Source organism: Podarcis liolepis, assembly GCF_965112155.1.
Source record: "Podarcis liolepis genome assembly, chromosome: 4".
NCBI classification, from domain to species: Eukaryota; Metazoa; Chordata; class Lepidosauria; order Squamata; family Lacertidae; genus Podarcis; species Podarcis liolepis.
Genome location: NC_139558.1, coordinates 89804889 through 89823041, shown reverse-complemented (window position 1 = coordinate 89823041; position 18153 = coordinate 89804889). Strand labels below are relative to the sequence as shown.

Below are 18153 nucleotides of genomic sequence, written 5' to 3'. Positions count from 1 at the left end.
CAAGTAGATAAATAGGTACCGCTCCAGCGGGAAGGTAAACGGCGTTTCCATGCACTGCTCTGGTTCGCCAAAAGCGGCTCAGTCATGCTGGCCACATGACCTGGAAGCTGTACGCCGGCTCCCTCAGCCAATAAAGTGAGATAAGCGCCGCAACCCCAGAGTCAGCCATGACTGGACCTAATGGTCAGGGGTCCCTTTACCTTTTAACTGTACCAAACTAGTTGGTATATGGTGCGCGCGCGCACACACACACACACACACACACACACACATACACAGCCTTTACTTCCATTATTGGACCGCCACATGCATCTGAAATCAGTTTCAACATTGCTGTCACAATGCTGAGAGAGGTGGGGAGCTTATTCCACATAACAACTCAGCAGTGGTCTATAAATGTGCACGCGGGGCCTCTTTTCGGGGGCCGCACTGGAAAAGACCCAAAACGTCGCCACTTCGCCAACCTGAGAACAGTCTCCTGACACAAAAGCCAAGCTTGCAGCTGAATTGAGATGTTACTCCTGCATTGGAGAAACCAACAACCCCACCCCACCCCACCCGCCATGAACAGACAACAGAGAAACTACAGCCTACTCGCCTCCCGAGCTTAATTGATGCTACTGGGCATCTCTATATCTGGAAACCGCTCCATATATTTTAGTTAAGTATAGAGGACCAGCCTCAATTGCTCAACAAGCCATAATCAGCCTGTTGAGGAGTTTCCAGTTGTGCCTGGGCTTTTCTTCCTCTTTTTTGGAATACTGCATTTCCACGCAACAGCTGCATGGTAGAAACAATATAGAGAATGCTGTGAATAAACAACGTTTTTTGAAAAAGGGAAAGAAAAGAAGCTGTTTCAAGGGTTGGCAGAGCAGCTCTGCATTAAATGATAAATGTAGCTTTTTGGAAACCCAAGGTGCTGCACAAACAGAACGTCTCGTTACAACACCAGCCGAGCTGCTAAGTTATTGCTCAGAAAACACCAAGGCCTCTTAGCAAGAGAGGCAGAAGGGACACAGCTCAGTGACAAGAGCAGGTGATTTTGAAGGCACAAAATCCCAGGCCAAATCCCTGGTATTTCCAGTTAAAACCTTCCAGGCAGAAGGTGATGGGAAAGACTCTCTGCCTAGACCCTGGGGGACACACACAACACTCAGTGGAGAGGACATGCTCCACATGCAGAAGAGTTCCAGATCAGATCCAATGCACATCTCTCACCATCGTAGGTGAGAGATGGTGAGAAAGGTCTTTATCTGCTGCAGACTAATCAGTGTTAGAAACTCAAGATATATAAGCTAGGTGCTAAATGGCTCCTCAAACCAAGGTTAAAGTGGCCAAAATAGAATGTCTTCTTGCCATTTGGGGGCAAGACGGATCTAAAGTCTTATTTTTCAAATGATGGGCTGAGTGTGATTGATCCAGCGATGACAACCTTCAGCTAGGATAAGAACTTGGAGAACTTAAGAAGAGTCACTTGATCCAGAGACAGACCACATTTGGATTAGCCTGTTCCTATCTCTTTCTCTTAATGGCGACTGTTCCTGCTCAGACTGTGCAGAAAAAGCGTTTTGGTGCCAGAAATCCATTCCAACTGTGAAGATAAAATATAGAATTCTACAGGATGGGGTATTAGTGTGTGAAAACAGTCCAGATCCAATGATCCCCAGATGGTGTAATGTCAGGCGCCATCCTGGCACCCAGGCATCTTCACTTGGTCGCAAGTGGTCGAAAGGCAGGAGCAAAAGGCGCCTGGCACCTGGCTAATTTCGAACACCAGCTGCAGACCTTGGACAGTTTCTGCCAGTCAGAGAAGATGACACTGGGCAAGACTCAGTACAAGGCAGCTTTATATGCAGCTACTAAGCCCTAGCTCACCTGCTTTCACCACTGAGAGCCAGTGTGGTGTAGTGGTTAAGAGCGGTGGACTCATAATCTGGTGAACCGGGTTCGCTTCCCCGCTCCTCCACATGCAGCTGCTGGGTGACCTTGGGCCAGTCACACTTCTCAAAGTCTCTCAGCCCCACTCACCTCACAAAGTGTTTGTTGTGGGGGAGGAAGGGAAAGGAGATTGTTAGCCGCTTTGAGACTCCTTAGGGTAGTGATTAAGCGGGATATCAAATCCAAACTCTTCTTCTACTCTTCTTCTTGCTGCCACTACCCTTGTCCTCTCTCGGGGGAATTACATATTTTTCCTGCATTTGGCTAAGGAACTCCCCATTCTTATTACTGCCCCTAGAGAGGATGACAGACGTCGGATCTAAATCTGCTTAGAGGACTCCAAGGCCCCATACCAAGCAAAACTGAACTATCAACACCTGGCAATAAAACACTCTGAACGCCTGGGGTTTTGGTGAAATAACTGATGGTGTCTGTGTGTGTTTAAAGCCACTGAAATGCTGCAATGAGATCAAACTCACACCAAATTAGAACTGATTCTTACCCATACTGATGAGTCCTCTAGAGCTTTAAACGTGACACATTCGAAGAGCCGGCTTGCAGTCCTCCTTTGAGGACTTTTCCTGAAGTTTCGATTTGTATGCCACCAGCCATGCCAAATAATAAATTAGCTTGGAGAGTTTCTATACAGTGAGGTGGCTACATCCCCTTTCCTCCACATCGCCTGTTGACAACATTAAAATTTTAACTAAGAGAGTAATTATACAGTCTGGGCCTCAAGGAAAAGCCAATAAAACCATAACTGGTAAGGCACAAACAACTCATTTTAATGTGCATCCAACGAAGATTCAGCTTCCGGGCATTAATAATAAAAGGCACCCCATACGTGATGCTTCACTGTAAGCTTTTTCTCACATGCAGAAAATTAAGCATGAAAATGCTTAACTCCTTTGCAACGGGAGTTTGCAAACTAATGCGTATTTTAAAAATCTGAAATGCAGATAGGCAAGCACATGATGCACAGATGGTCCATTTGAAATCCGGGTAAGAGTCATGGCCTGGTTCACATGGCAAGCTAAGCCAAATTCACACTAAGTTTTGTGTGAATGTGCAAGCAGACAGGCAGGCTCCAGGACAGGAGAACATGGCTGCTTGGCTCCTCTGTGCTTATTTTGGGCTCAGGATTCACTGGTTCAGCTTACCCCAAACCTTGGACAAACCTTGGTTACAGCTTGTGGTTAATCTGGAGAATGCTAAACCATGGCCCCATACTAAGCCAAACCATAGATTAATACAGTACAGCAGTTACGTACACTCCATCCGCTCTGCTGAGAGACACCAGTTTTGTTTGTCTCCAGTGTGGTGTAGTGGTTAAGAGCGGTAGACTCATAATCTGGTGAACCGGGTTTGCGTCTCCGCTCCACCACATGCAGCTGCTGGGTGACCTTGGGCTAGTCACACTTCTCTGAAGTCTCTCAGCCTCACTCACCTCACAAAGTGTTTGTTGTGGGGGAGGAAGGAAAGGAGAATGTTAGCCGCTTTGAGAATCCTTAGGGTAGTGATAAAGCGGGATATCAAATCCAAACTCTTCTTCTTCTTCTCCTCTCCCTACCCAATTTCCATTCTAGCTTGCCATTATGTTTAACTTTGAAGAAACGGTGTCTGAGCTTAACTCATTTTCTTCTTTCCTCCTCATCCCCTTTTTCCTTCTGTATTGTGGCTTTTAGCCTATGGGCAAGGGCTGTCATGTTATGTGCTGATCTTCAGCCACGTTTTCAGCTGAGGAACGCTTTAAAACCAACAAGATGTCTCGCCAGTTCTTGAGACTCTGCGAGGTTTCGTATAAACTTCAAGAAAGACCTCGTGGCTCCTCTCGCACATCTGGAACTGAGCATCTTGGTAGTAAAGGCCAGTGGTCAACTGACAAGTGTATTTGCAGACCCCTTGCTAAGACTTCAGTGAATTTAACTGAACTGTTGGTCACTCAGCTTTCCAAATACGCTTCACACCCTGCTGAAAACTCCTTCTTTTTTAAGTGTTAAAAGTTCCACTGCAACTTTTCCGCACCAGCTATTAAGCGCACCCCTATCAGAAATGCCCAAATCACAACCAGCCAAATCGCAAGTTGAATACATTTTTAAAAAGAATCAAAATATGGCATTGGAGGCTGTCGAAAGCATTCTGAGAGAAGTGCAGGGAGAAGGAAGACGAGGGAACAGCTGAAAGAACTGCCAAGAGAATAGGTACAACCCTTAAGGTATCTTCAAGGTATCTTCAGGGTGGCTAACAACAAGTACTTAATTCGTTCCGGAGGTCCGTTCTTAACCTGAAACTGTTCTTAACCTGAGGTACCACTTTAGCTAATGGGGCCTCCTGCTGCCGCTGCACTGCCAGAGCACGATTTCTGTTCTCATCCTGAAGCAAAGTTCTTAACCCGAGGTACTATTTCTGGGTTAGCGGAGTCTGTAACTTGAAGCGTATGTAACCCAAGGTACCACTGTAATAGTAAGGCCAGAAGGAGCCTGGTTTTCATTTTCTCTTTCTGTCTCTTTTCATTCTGGTATGGTGTTCTGTACATAGTCTGCTTAGTGTTAAGGTTTAGACTTATTTACAGTGGTACCTTGGTTTATGAACATAATCCGTTCCAGAAGTCCGTTCTTAAACCAAAGCATTCTAAAACCAAGGCGTGCTTTCCCATAGCAGCGGGAGACTCAATTTACAAATGGAACACACTCAACAGGAAGTGGAACATGTTCTGCTTCCAGGGCAAAGTTCACAAACCAAAACACCTACTTCCGGGTTTGCAGCATTCTTAATCCAAGTTGTTCATAAACTAAGCTGTTCTTAAACCAAGGTACCACTGCATCGTAAGTTTGAGCTAAGTCTGCTGCAACTGGATTTCTTATGGACAGTGCCAACCCTGAATGTATTGGATTTGTGACCATTATGCTCATTTGCCGTCAGCAGCAGTAAAGCTCTACTGGATGAAATACAATTGCCTCTGGTCTGTTTTTGGGGAATCCTGCAACGTGTTTAAGTTGTTACTAATTATTATTATTACTATTATTTATTTATTTATACCCCGCCCATCTGGCTGAGTCTCCCCAGCCACTCTGGGCAGCTCCCAATCAAGTGTTAAAAACAATACAGCATTAAATATTAAAAACTTCCCTAAACAGGGCTGCCTTCAGATGTCTTTTAAAGATAGGATAGCTGCTTATTTCCCTCACATCTGAAGGGAGGGTGTTCCACAGGGCGGGCACCACCACCGAGAAGGCCCTCTGCCTGGTTCCCTGTAACCTCTCTTCTCGCAATGAGGGAGCCGCCAGAAGGCCCTTGGCGCTGGATCTAAGTTTCCGGGGCTGAACAATGGGGGTAGAGACGCTCCTCCAGGTATACAGAACCGAGGCCGTTTAGGGCTTTAAAGGTCAGCACCAACACTTTGAATTGTTACTCTGCTAACTATACATCAGAGTTCTGCTCTGGATCAATAATGAATAGAATCTCAATGACAGTTTCACCCCATCCAAATCCCCTCCAGCACGGTGAATCTGAATCATAAATTGCTCTGCCCATTAATGACTAAAGGCTGTAGGCCAGTAACTCAAAAGTCACAGTTTGGTTCTCTGCACAGTACCTATATGCCACCCCAGGTTTAAACTCAAGAGACTAGAGGTTTATAGGAGGTGCAACAGCTGAGACAACTAGATTTGTTGGCAGATCCCTATAGGGTACAGAAGACCCTTCTCCGTAGAATCTTGCATAGATTCCAATTGAGGTTTGAATCAAGACTCCTTAAAAAAACACACCAACCCCCCTTTTTCCAAGGATAACCTGCCAAAAGAAGCAGAAAGAAAGTGTACAATAGGGGAAAATGAGTGTGGAGTTCGGCATTGCTGAACTGCCATTAAAGCATAGGAATTTGCGCTGGAGAAAACAAAACCATGCAATTACGTTGTAAATTTCTGCTATTTCACACAGAGGAATGTCTGGCGAGAGATGGCATTAAAAAGCAGGCTCAAGAGATAAATACTGTGTAATCAAATGGTGGTTAAGTTGAATGTCGAATAATTAAAACTGCCCTTAATACAGCTGAGAGTCACAATGACTTCTTCGTCCTCAGCGGTGCGGAACATAATCTACAATTCTGAGAGATTTATAGCACCAAGCAAGAAAAGCAAACCAGGAAACTTGAAGTCCAAAGGGCTTTGGAGCCATGGATTTTCAAACTATTGGAGGACTCTGGTGGTCTTCAGGCGCTTAGCCTCTTACTCTTCTAATTGTGGAAATTTATGGCTTAGTGGCAGATAAGATTATCCTGGATTTGGTCCAATATGACCGTTCACCAGCCAGCTAAAAGAGCCGAGGAACTCCTGGTTCTAAGCATGGCACATTCTTGTGCAAAAGGACACTTTTTCAAACCACAAATCGATCACCCTTGAAATATTCAGGGCAGAGGAAAGATAGAATGGATTCTTTCTTGTAGATACACCACTGGGGGATTTGCCATAGATCAACAACAGTTTGACTTAAAAGAAGGGGTCATCTGCCATGGCAGACCTTGTGCTAATTATTACTTCCTCTCTCGCCTCACTTTCATGCTTGATCCGATTTTGATTTAATATCTGCATGCCGCTTTCCCAACAACCAACGTGAGACCGAATCATGCTCCAGGGCAATTACTGCAGGAGTATGCCACCAGACAAGTCAATATGGAAGTCTTATTAGATACTGGAAAGATCAAGAACCACTGCTTAGGTTAGGGGGTTTGTTCTGGGTTCATAGAATCGTGGAGTCGGATGGGACCATTAGGGTCATCTAGTCCAACCCCCCACCCCACCCCAAAAGGCAGGAATCTTTTGCCCCATGTGGGACTCAAACCCACAACGCTGAGATTAAGAGCCTCATGCTCTACCGACTGAGCTATCCCAGCGCCAGTGAGTTCCTGGTGAAGAGCACAATTCAAAGTGTTGGTGTTGACCTTTAAAGCTCTAAACGGCCTCGGCCCAGTATACCTGAAGGAGCGCCTCCACCCCCATTGTTCATCCCGGACACTGAGGTCCAGCACCGAGGGCCTTCTGGCAGTTTCCTCATTGCGAGAAGTGAGGTTACAGGGAACCAGGCAGAGGGCCTTCTCGGTAGTGGCGCCCGCCCTGTGGAACGCCCTCCCATCAGATGTCAAAGAGATAAACAACTACCTGACATTCAGAAGACATCTGAAGGCAGCCCTGTTCGGAGAAGTTTTTAATGTGTGACATTTTAATGTATTTTTGGTCTTTGTTGGAAGCCGCCCAGAGTGGCTGGGGAAACCCAGCCAAATGGGCGGGGTACAAATAATAAATTATTATTATAATAATATTATTATTTGTCACATTACACATGCCATTTCCACGAACCATTCTCCAGCAAAGTAGTTTGCTTTCTTCTGTGTGCAGAAGGATGAGAGAGGTATGCTAAAACACTATACAGTGGTACCTCGGGTTAAGTACTTAATTCGTTCCAGAGGTCCATTCTTAACCTGAAACTGTTGTTAACCTGAGGTGCCACTTCAGCTAATGGGGCCTCCCATTGCCGCCAGAGCACAATTTCTGTTCTCATCCTGAAGCAAAGTTCTTAACCCGAGGTAATATTTCTGGGTTAGCGGAGTCTGTAACCTGAAGCGTATGTAACCTGAAGTGTATGTAACCCGAGGTACCACTATACCAGAGATGGGGAAGCCCATGCCAAATGTGCCCTCCAGGCAATCTATCAGGCTCTCGGGACTCTCTGCAGGCCAAACCCCTCACAGTGGCTTGCTCTAGGTCCTTCTTGAGTGCTTCTGCCTGGGTTGAATGGCCCTTGCACTATTATAATGCTTCGTGCTTACCTGGATAGAGAAAAGAATGTGTGAATTGGCTGGGAAGTGGCCTACGATACAAAGGTAAGAGTCATCCGCTTATGGCTCTGGACCCAGTGTGCAAGTCTTGTGTGGTATTGTGCATCTTTTCTGTCTCTCCTGAGCCTTCTGTCAATCCTGCTGGACCATGAGGTTCCAGCACAAATGGAAGAAGGAAACTCTTCAGCCAAAACAACCCTAATTTCACACGCCTCTTATAAAATCCAGTGTGCTACCACCTGACAAAAGCAGTGCTATGAAACTAGGAGATCCACGGGCAGTTTAAGGTCCAGTGTGAGTGGGGGGAAACTGTTTGAGGGCTGTGTCATGTGTGAATAAAAGCTGGCTTTTACCACCCTCTGAAGACTCACGTGGACAACTCTCTTCAGCTGCAAGCCTTGGTTATTCTGCATATGCAAAGTATAAGAGCAAGCAATACTCAAGTTGACGAGGTTTTTATCTGCATAAGCACGGAGGACTAATCCACAGCCTTCTTGCATGCTAACCTAAGATAACCACCAATCCGAAGAAGAATTTGGCAGGGAGTCAGAAGAAACTAGAGTGCGGGAGAGAGGGAATAGAAGTATCTAAAGCAGGAAGAGATTAGAAAAATCAGATGGGGAAGGAGGGACACTGTCCAAGCCTCACAGGTGCCTTTCTAATCCAGCCAACTTCCAGAAGATTCTAGCTGGCTCAATACATTAAATCCATGAGACTGGACAAGACTGCCTTGTATCAAAATTGAAGGCCCTCGTTGCCAACTATGGGCGTTTTTCAGAACTCAACACCACTTATTCAGTGAGAGATTCACTAGCAACATGGGAAGCTGCCTCATTCCAAGTCAAACCACTGGTCTATCTACCTCAAGTATTGTTTTCTGTAAGGGACGCGGGTGGCGCTGTGGGTTAAACCACAGAGCCTAGGACTTGCTGATCAGAAGGTCGGCGGTTCGAATCCCCACGATGGGGTGAGCTCCCGTTGCTCGTCCCTGCTCCTGCCAACCTAGCAGTTCGAAAGCACGTCAAAGTGCAAGTAGATAAATAGGTACCGCTCCGGCGGGAAGGTAAACGGCGTTTCCGTGTGCTGCTCTGGTTCACCAGAAGCGGCTTAGTCATGCTGGCCACATGACCCGGAAGCTGTCTGCGGACAAATGCTGGCTCCCTCGGCCCATAGAGCGAGATGAGCGCCGCAACCCCAGAGTCGGTCACGACTGGACCTAATGGTCAGGGGTACCTATAGTTTTCCGCAAGCAGCTCCCTTAGGGTTTCAAGTCAAGTCCACTCAACTCAGTCTTACCTGGAGAGGCCAGGGACTGAACCTGGGACCTTCTGAATGCAAGTGCCACCACTGAGCTATGACCCGCCAAGCTGCAAATAAGTGCACTTGTCTGAAGTTATGCTTGAAAATGCTCCTCTCTCTATCGCCACATAAATCCGGGGGTGTTTGCTCAGACTCAAGTTTGGCCAAGTTCCACAGCAATCATTCCCAAGCAAGGCTGCACGGAACTGTAGCTTTTTGGATTTTTGTTCTGCAGTATCCCTTACGTGAGGTATTATAATGCAAAGCCATCTAACCTAAAAACCTCTAGAAGCTTTCCTCTAGTTGCAAACAGTTAGGTGTGGGAGGCTCCAGTTCTGAATGGTAACATAGCAGTAGAGAGTTAAAACCTTCTTTCCCTATCTCACAGACTAGATTTGTCTGGGGCTGGGGCTCAGTATACTATAATAATAAATAGTAGTAGTAGTAGTAATAATAATAATAAGTTATATAATAATAAGTTATATATTACGATATATATTATTCTATTTTTATTATTTTAGTAATTAATTATTAATTATTATGTTATTTATTATTTTTTATTATTATTCAAAGTGTTGGTGCTGACCTTTAAAGCCCTAAACGGCCTTGGTCCAGTATACCTGAAGGAGCTTCTCCACCCCATCGTTCTACCCGGACACTGAGGTCCAGCTCTGAGAGTCTTCTGCCGGTTCCCTCGCTGTGAGAAGCCAATTTACAGGGAACCAGGCAGAGGGCCTTCTCGGTGGTGGCACCCTCCCTGTGGAACTGATTCCCATCAGATGTCAAGGAAATAAACAACTACCTGACTTTTAGAAGACATCTGAAGGCAGCCCTGTTTAGGGAAGTTTTTAATGTTTGTGTTTTATCATGTTTTTAATATTCTGTTGGGAGCCACCCAGAGTAGCTGGGGAAACCCAGCCAGATGGGCGGTGTATAAATTAACAACAACAACACATAGACTCCACCAAACTATTTGAGAAAGTCTACACTTACTTTGGTCTCAAAACAAATCTTTCACAAATTCTCTACCCACACTGTAATTATTTAAGTTCTGAAAGGTCTTTACACCCTTTCTGCTCAACATTCTTTTCTTTAGGTCATTCATCTGTAAACTAAATGAATTCTATTCCTGTTACAGATGCCAGCATAAAACGAGCTGTCAAAAATGAGGAGTTCCATTGACAGTTCCTAGTTGCCTCCCACTGTTGCACAGATGAATTAAGTTCTCCCAAGGACTTCAAACTGAAGCCTCAATGCATACCGGTTCCTATTTACCGGTACATCCATATCCCAAGCCTTTTAATAAATGAAACCTCAAGTTTGCCACTCCAGCAGTAAAAATAAAATAAAAATTCTGCCACAGTTCATAGTAAGATTTATAGGTTTAAGTACAGTGGTACCTCGGGTTAAGAACTAAATTCGTTCTGGAGGTCCGTTCTTAACCTGAAACTGTTCTTAACCTGAAGTACCACTTTAGCTAATGGGGCCTCCCACTGCCGCCGCTGCACGATTTCTGTTCTCATCCTGAAGTAAATTTCTTAACCCGAGGTACTACTTCCAGGTTAGCGGAGTCTGTAACCTGAAGCGTCTGTAACCTGAAGCGTCTGTAACCTGAGGTACCACTGTACAAGGGATGCCCAGACATCCATTTATATATGAAAAAACTTACTGATTAAAAGTAAATAGAATATCTGGTGCCTTCCAGATATTGCATTACTACTCTGTGTTGCATGGGGCTGATGGGAGTTCTTGTCCAAAATAAGCTGGAGGGCACCATGTTGGGGAATGAAGTCCTAATTTCCCATAGTTTCTACCCTTCCACAAATGACAGGCACAAAGTGATTTCAGCATCAGTGTACATTCCCTGCCTTTAGTTTGCATGAGACCATATTATACAGGATTTTAATAACCTCCCCTCCTCACATCCCTAACCAGCATTAACTGCTGGTTGCGCAGTTTGCTAATTAAAATACATGAACAGAACAAATAAAAATTCATGATAAAAATTCTGCCAAGGCAAAAGTATCACTGAACAGCTTTCAAAACTTGATAAACCTGCACATTCATGCTGCTTCCAAGGGATGCAAACTACCGTATTTTTCGCTCTATAACACGCAGATTTTTTCTCCTAAAAAGGAAGGGGAAATGTCTGTGCGTGTTATGCAGCGAATGTGTGTCCCTGTAGCCGAAAAATAAGGCAAAAATCAAACCGCGCTTCAGGGAGAAGGGAGCTCCGTGAGAAAGCTGCTGCTTTCCTGCATTCTGCCTCAGGGTCTTACTGCCCACCCTGCTCTGTTTCGTTGCTGTGTTTGCTCAAACGGAACAAAGAGCAGGGAAAGCCCCTCCCCTCCAGGCAAGTAGAGAGGAAAGCAGAGCGTCCCTCGCTCTATCCTGTCCCTGCTCCGGAGGGAACAATGTTTGTGAAGGGAAGAGAGATTACAGGTTCGGCTTAAAATTCTGATTTGACTTCCTGCTTTTTGTTTTTGGAGACACACAGCATTCAAATATGCTTTCTTCCATTTAAAAGGATGAAATCCTTAAACAGTGGCTGGCTTGTGTGGGTGGGTGGGGGAAAACTTTTGCCTTCCTTTCCTCACGTTATAGCCCTCTCCTGCATTCTTAGCCTTCTGTGTTTTTCCTTCCCTCCCCACTTAAAATGTGGTTACAAAGCATGGATCCACATGGATCCTCAGGATCTTTGCATTGGGTCACCCCAAATTTACCATCAGAGCACACAGCATGTCCATGGCTACAGCCTGTCCCCCCAAAAAAAAATCACACACCCATTGTTGCCTGGGGCTGCAATGGTGCAAAAACGTGGTTACAAAGCATGGATCCACAGGGATCCTCAGGATCTTTGCATTGGGTCAGCCAAAATTCACCATCAGAGCACATAGCATGTCCATGGCTACAGCCTGTCCCCCCCCCAAAAAAATCACGCACCCACTGTTGCCTGGGGCTGCAATGGTGCAAAAACGTGGTTACAAAGCATGGATCCACAGGGATTCTCAGGATTTTTGCATTGGGTCACCCCAAATTCACCATCAGAGCACATAGCATGTCCATGGCTACAGCCTGCCCCCCCCCCCAAAATCATGCACCCACTGTTGCCTGGGGCTGCAATGGTGCAAAAACGTGGTTACAAAGCATGGATCCACAGGGATGCTCAGGATTTTTGCATTGGGTCACCCAAAATTCACCATCAGATCACATGTCTGTGGCCACAGCATGAATCACAAAAATGATACGTCCACTGTTTCATTCAGAATATTTTTTCCCTTGTTTTCCTCCTCTAAAAACGATGTGCGTGTTATGGTCAGGTGCGTGTTATAGAGCGAAAAATACGGTACTTTAGAATTCCCCTTTCCTCAGGCAACAATTCTTAAATAAAATTTCCTTATACGGGCTCATTTCAATTAAAAAAAAATCCCACGCCAATTTCTTTTAAATATGATTAGCAAAGTTTACATTTATGGGGAGAAAGTTACTACCCCCTCCCAACTTCCCAATAAGCAAAGCATGCATTTTTTTATTTTTTAAAAAAATTGCCCGCATCTTGAAGTTTCAAGTGCTGAGCTGTGTTGAAAGTATTTAGATTTTTAAAGAGAAAAGAATTAAAGAACTTGGGCTGCACATTTAATATTAATTAAGGAAATAAAGGAGGTGGAGGGGGGAGAAGAGAGAGCAAGAATGCATGTGTAGCAGAGTTGATTTGATGTAAACAAATGTAAAGGGATGCAAATTTGGGGCACAAGAATTCATAATTTCACATATTCGCTCAGGGGTCTGAACCGGGAGCATCTGACCGGGAAAGAGAGACCGGGGTGGGGGCAGGTCATAGTGCACAGTTTGATGAAAATGTTGACCCAGTGTGCAATGGCTATGCAAAAGGCAAAACCCATGCTATGGATCATTAGGAAATGGAATAAACAGAAAACTGCCCGTATTGTATTAAAAGTAAAGGGACCCCTGACCATTAGGTCCAGTCGTGACAGACTCTGGGGTTGCGGCGCTCATCTCACTTTATTGGCCGAGGGAGCCAGCGTACAGCTTCTGGGTCATGTGGCCAGCATGACTAAGCCGCTTCTGGAGAACCAGAGCAGCGCACGGAAACGCCGTTTACCTTCCCGCTGGAGTGGTACCTATTTATCTACTTGCACTTCGTGCTTTTGAACTGCTAGGTTGGCAGGAGCAGGGACCGAGCAACAGGAGCATGGGGATTCGAACCTTCTGATCGGCAAGTCCTAGGCTCTGTGGTTTAACCCACAGCGCCACCCGCACCCCACATTGCCATTATGCAAATCTATGGTGAGACCAGACTTGCAATACTGTGAACCATTCTGGGTATTAAAAAGGATATTGTGGACTTGGAAAAGGTGCAGGAAAGCCTGTCAGTATTTGGGGTGTCTTAGCTTAGAGAAAAGGCGTGTTAAGTGCAGCCATGATCAAGATGTTTAAAATTATGCAAGGTGTGGGGGGAAAGGGAAGATGTGAAGGCTTTTCTCTCTGTCTCATAATACGTACAAGAACTCGGGAACAAACAATAAAGCTGAATGTCAGAAGATTAAGGACAAAAGTTTCTAAACGCAGCACATCGTTCAAGCACAGAATTTCTTCCAATTGCATGCAGTGATGGCCACTAACGTAGATGGCTTTAAAAGAGGGTTATTTATTTATTTCATAAAATGTATATACTGCTGGATTGTAAAAAAACAAACAAACCTCAAAAAAAGGTTTACAAAGAGACAAAAGGAGGTTGTATTTCCTGAGAATGCTCAGGGGACTGAATCTATCCCAGCACCTACTTCTGTACTATTATCATAGTACCATCGAGAGTGTCTTAACCTATAGTATATTATCGTGGTATGGGAGCAGCTCTGAAACGGATAAAAAAGCTTTACAGAGAACAATTAAAATTGCCCAGAATGTTATTGGGCTCCGACTACCAACCCTGGATGAGATCTTCACATCTCGCATCTTGAAGAAGTCACATAATATTCTGAGAGATCCCACCCACCCTGCTCACAACTTCTTTGAACTATTGCCTTCGGGCAGAAGATATAGGACAATGAAAACACGAACTACACGCCTTCTGAATAGATTCTATCCAAGAGCTCTGATTGCACTAAATAATGATCTCAGGGCCAGTTGCAAGGTTTAGCAAGCAGGGAGTAGGAAGGAATGAGATAGGTTTTAGATTATGTTATGCCTTTAATAGGTCATGCTATATTCTGGATTATGTTATGTTTTATAGATTATGTCTGAATAGGATGAGAGTGTCGGAGATACGTGCAAATGTATATGTGAACCCGGTCTTTGGGTGGGTGTTTGATTTTCGTTGTTGTGTATACTGTGTATATACGGACAATGACAATAAATTTATCTAATCTAATCTAATCTAAAAAAACCACAAAATTCAAAACCGTACAGTCGTACCTTGGAAGTCAAATGGAAATCCGTTCCGGAAGTCCGTTCGACTTCAAAAACGTTCGAAAACCAAATCGCGACTTCTGATTGGCTGCAGGAAGCTCGAGATATTCGAGATATTAGCAGTGGTTTGCACCACCCTAAAATGTCCCAGGATCCAAATATCCTCCATTACCAAATAGGCAGGAAACAGTGGGTTTCTTTTAGAAGGCAGTTCATAACTGAACTGACTTTTTCTTTTGCAAATTTTCCTTTAATCGAATCGTTACCTAATTTACAAGCTGCACAGGGTTTGTTTTTTCCTTCTTCTTCGTCATCAATAGATTTGAGTTTCAAGACTGATATTCTGCCAGCAAACAGAGAGAAAGGGAGAGGGATTAAACCCTCATCACCCACCCAAGTACCCTGATTTGGCCTTTTTTTCTGCTGCTGGTGAACTTATTGCCTTCCACAGAGGGTAAAAATTGCTATGATATCTGCAGAGGGAACAGAATGTTCTGTTTCTCTCTTAGCTGACTGGAAAATAAAAGTGTTGTAAGCGGGGGGGGGGGGGACAGATAGCAGCCTTATTAGTCTATGGTCCAGGCATCTAAAAATGGGGCGCTTGTCCCCATTTGGGGTGAACAAATGCAGTCACCTATTGTTGTTGCTTTTGATAGCCTATGACCCTAATAAAATTATCAGCCTCTCTGGTCATCGGTAAGGAATAGGTTTTCACTGAAAAAGCACCTTAATTATGGAGGAAATAGCCAAAAAGTGCAATATCCAGTTTGGGGCTATAGGTTTCACACCTGTTGCCCAAGAGGGCTCCAAACTGACAGAAAACAACCATAATGTATTGAAATAATTTTTGGGAGCATTACTGGGGGGAAACAGAGGACCTGGCAAAACCTGTAATTAATGCAAGTAAAAAAAAGCTGTGTCTTTTTCTTTTTTTAAGAGTTCACTTACACATAAAATTGTTCAGAGAAACTGAATGGTGCTCTAAGAAGCTAAAATGTTCCAAATTTAGCCTGCCAATTTGCCCTAATCTGTGATCAATCATTTCTCTACTGCCGTGATATTCCTGGTGCAAAACAATAGTCTCCTCTCATCATTTGTCAAGCCAGTTCCACAACGTGAGACCAACTGAGTGCAGGACACATGTGGCCTCTTCTCCAATAACTGGAGTTTTCTTTACCCATAAGTAGGTTGTTTAAAGCAAGAGACTGGCAAGCAACAGAATACATAATCGGGATGCAACTCCAGAGAGTTAAATCCTGGGGACAGTGTAGGAGATTGAGCTTTGGTCAACCGACATGTTAACTGAACACTGATAAATTATCAACGGGCCTGTGAATTAAGGGCTAAGTTATTTAGCTGGGAGGAAAAGCTGTTTTGATTCTACACAGTGTGAATGTTAATACGGAACGAAGGAGAGTATTTACGACGGTGATGAACATCCTTTGTGGTTAACCTGAAAATCAGCACACTTCCTTCAGTATCATAAAGAGGGATTGATAATCCAGAAATGCATATTAAACCAATTGACTAATTAGGTGGGGGAGCTAAGGATACTCCTTGACAGCTCCAGTGTTTCCCAATGGCGTTGGAAAAGAATATGAAAGAAGCCGTAAGAGTATCAAAAGAAATCCAACTGGAGAGAGACCTGTTGGAATGTAATGTAAAAGTGCTGTTTATAATGTATAAAATATTATTGGAATGGAAGACAAAAGATGAGCAAGTAAAATCCTCAGTGATACACTGGGCAATAGATATTGGTCATAAAGTAGACATGGTCGCATGGGAACGATGGTGGATTATGGATATAAAAATTACAGCATGTTATGGTCTAAGAGAGAATTATATAAAAATGATATATTGATGGTATTTAACACGGAGTAAATTGGCGAAAGTGTATAAATCTAAATCAAATAAGTGTTGAAAATGTAAAGAGAAAGAAGGTTCTTTTTATCCTATGTGGTGGTCTTGTAGTAAGGTTAAAGCTTACTGGGAAATGATATATAATGAATTGAAAAGGATGTTTAAAATAACTTTTGTAAAATAAAAAAAGATAAAAAACCCAGAAGCTTTTCTTTTGGGAATTACAGGGACAGAACCACCTAAACTGTATAGAAACTTATTCATGTATGCGACTACAGTGGCAAGAATGTAACTTGCCCCAAAATGGAAATAAACTGATGTCTCAGTAAAGGAAGAATGGATACAAAAACTTATAAGAAATCAAGACAACAAATGTTTTATGCAAGAATAGAAATGGTTTATTGAATATTTACAGATAAACTGTAAACAGATTGGCAGGATTATTGTAAAAATCTGCAGTTTTATAAGAGTATATATTTAAAGCAAATGAATAAATGAGCAAATTAAGTTAATTTGGATATGCAGAAGGTATTAAAAATAAATTTAAGGAACTGCAGAAAGAGGGGGAAGGAAGTCAAGTTTTGAAATGTTAAAATGATTGTAAAATTAGTGAAATGTACAAATCTGAAAAGCATAAATAATTTTTATTTTAAAAAAAATCCAGTCTATTCAGAATGCCTTGCTAAATTCACGTTTCGGAATTCCTCGCTGCTTTAAAGTAAAGCTACACAATTATATACCAGGTTTTAATTTCAGCCAGTATTCAGATCTGTAACAGCTTTCTACAATAAAGGCCAAGTTTAATAAATAATAATAGTGATAGTAATAAGTGGCAGAACTGAAATAGAGTATGTCAACGAAATGTCCAGAGTAGAATTCTCAGTGGATTCATTTAACCAGCAAAGCTTTTAAATATGACAGTAAGTCCCCTGGGTTTCCTTGAAATCCAACATCTCTTTTCAGAGTTTAAACACTGCAGTTTATACATTCAGGTAGATTCCGACTTACTTTCACAGATATTTTCTCCTTCGAATAAAGCTGTGGTGTTAGAGGCAGCTCTTAAAGGTAAAGGTAAAGGTAAAGGACTGGACCATTAGGTCCAGTCGTGACCGACTCTGGGGTTGTGGTGCTCATCTTGCTTTATTGGCCGAGGGAGCTGGCGTACAGCTTCCGGGTCATGTGGCCAGGCCAGCATGACTAAGCCACTTCTGGCAAATCAGAGCAGCGCATGGAAACGCCATTTACCTTCTTGCCAGAGCGCTACCTATTTATCTACTTGCACTTTGATGTGCTTTCGAAGTGCTAGGTTGGCAGGAGCTGGGACTGAGCAATGGGAGCTCACGCCATCGCGGGGATTCGAACTGCTGACCTTCTGATCGGCAAGTCCTAGGCTCTGTGGTTTAACCTACAGTGCCACCCACGTCCCATTGAGGCAGCTCTTACTGTATACTAAAAGGCTCCAAGGCAGTGATTCCTAAACTACGATCTGGGACGCACGACACAACAGGTAGGAGAATTGCTAGACTGTGCCTTGAAAAAACCATGCTGCCATGCGAGATAATACCCACTTAAGAGATTTTATTACAATCAAGTGGTAATATACATTTCGTTAAATGAAAAGGAAACAAAATGCAGGGATGTTTTCTGATCAACGGCACAGTCGCCCCTCGCCAATGTCATGGGCAGCAACGCCATGCTGAGGGAAGAAGCAAGGGCACTGTCAACAGAATTGCAACATGGCAGCCTGAATTATAGTTAACAGACTGAAGGGAATGCCAAAAGCATCACCACTG

At 43.7% G+C, this 18153-nt stretch overlaps 1 protein-coding gene across 4 annotated transcripts in view; it reads right to left on the bottom strand.

Moving 5' to 3' along the window:
• SLC36A4 (solute carrier family 36 member 4) overlaps window positions 1-18153 on the bottom strand; it is a 104976-nt gene that overhangs the window by 29175 nt on the left and 57648 nt on the right. The window contains exon 11 of one of the 4 annotated variants that reach the window (XR_014525192.1): window positions 2441-2620. The exons of the other annotated variants lie outside the window; for them this stretch is intronic. The gene's annotated coding sequence lies outside the window, so the exon portion shown is untranslated. The remainder of the gene's footprint in view (window positions 1-2440; window positions 2621-18153) is intronic. 4 annotated transcript variants of the gene reach the window in all.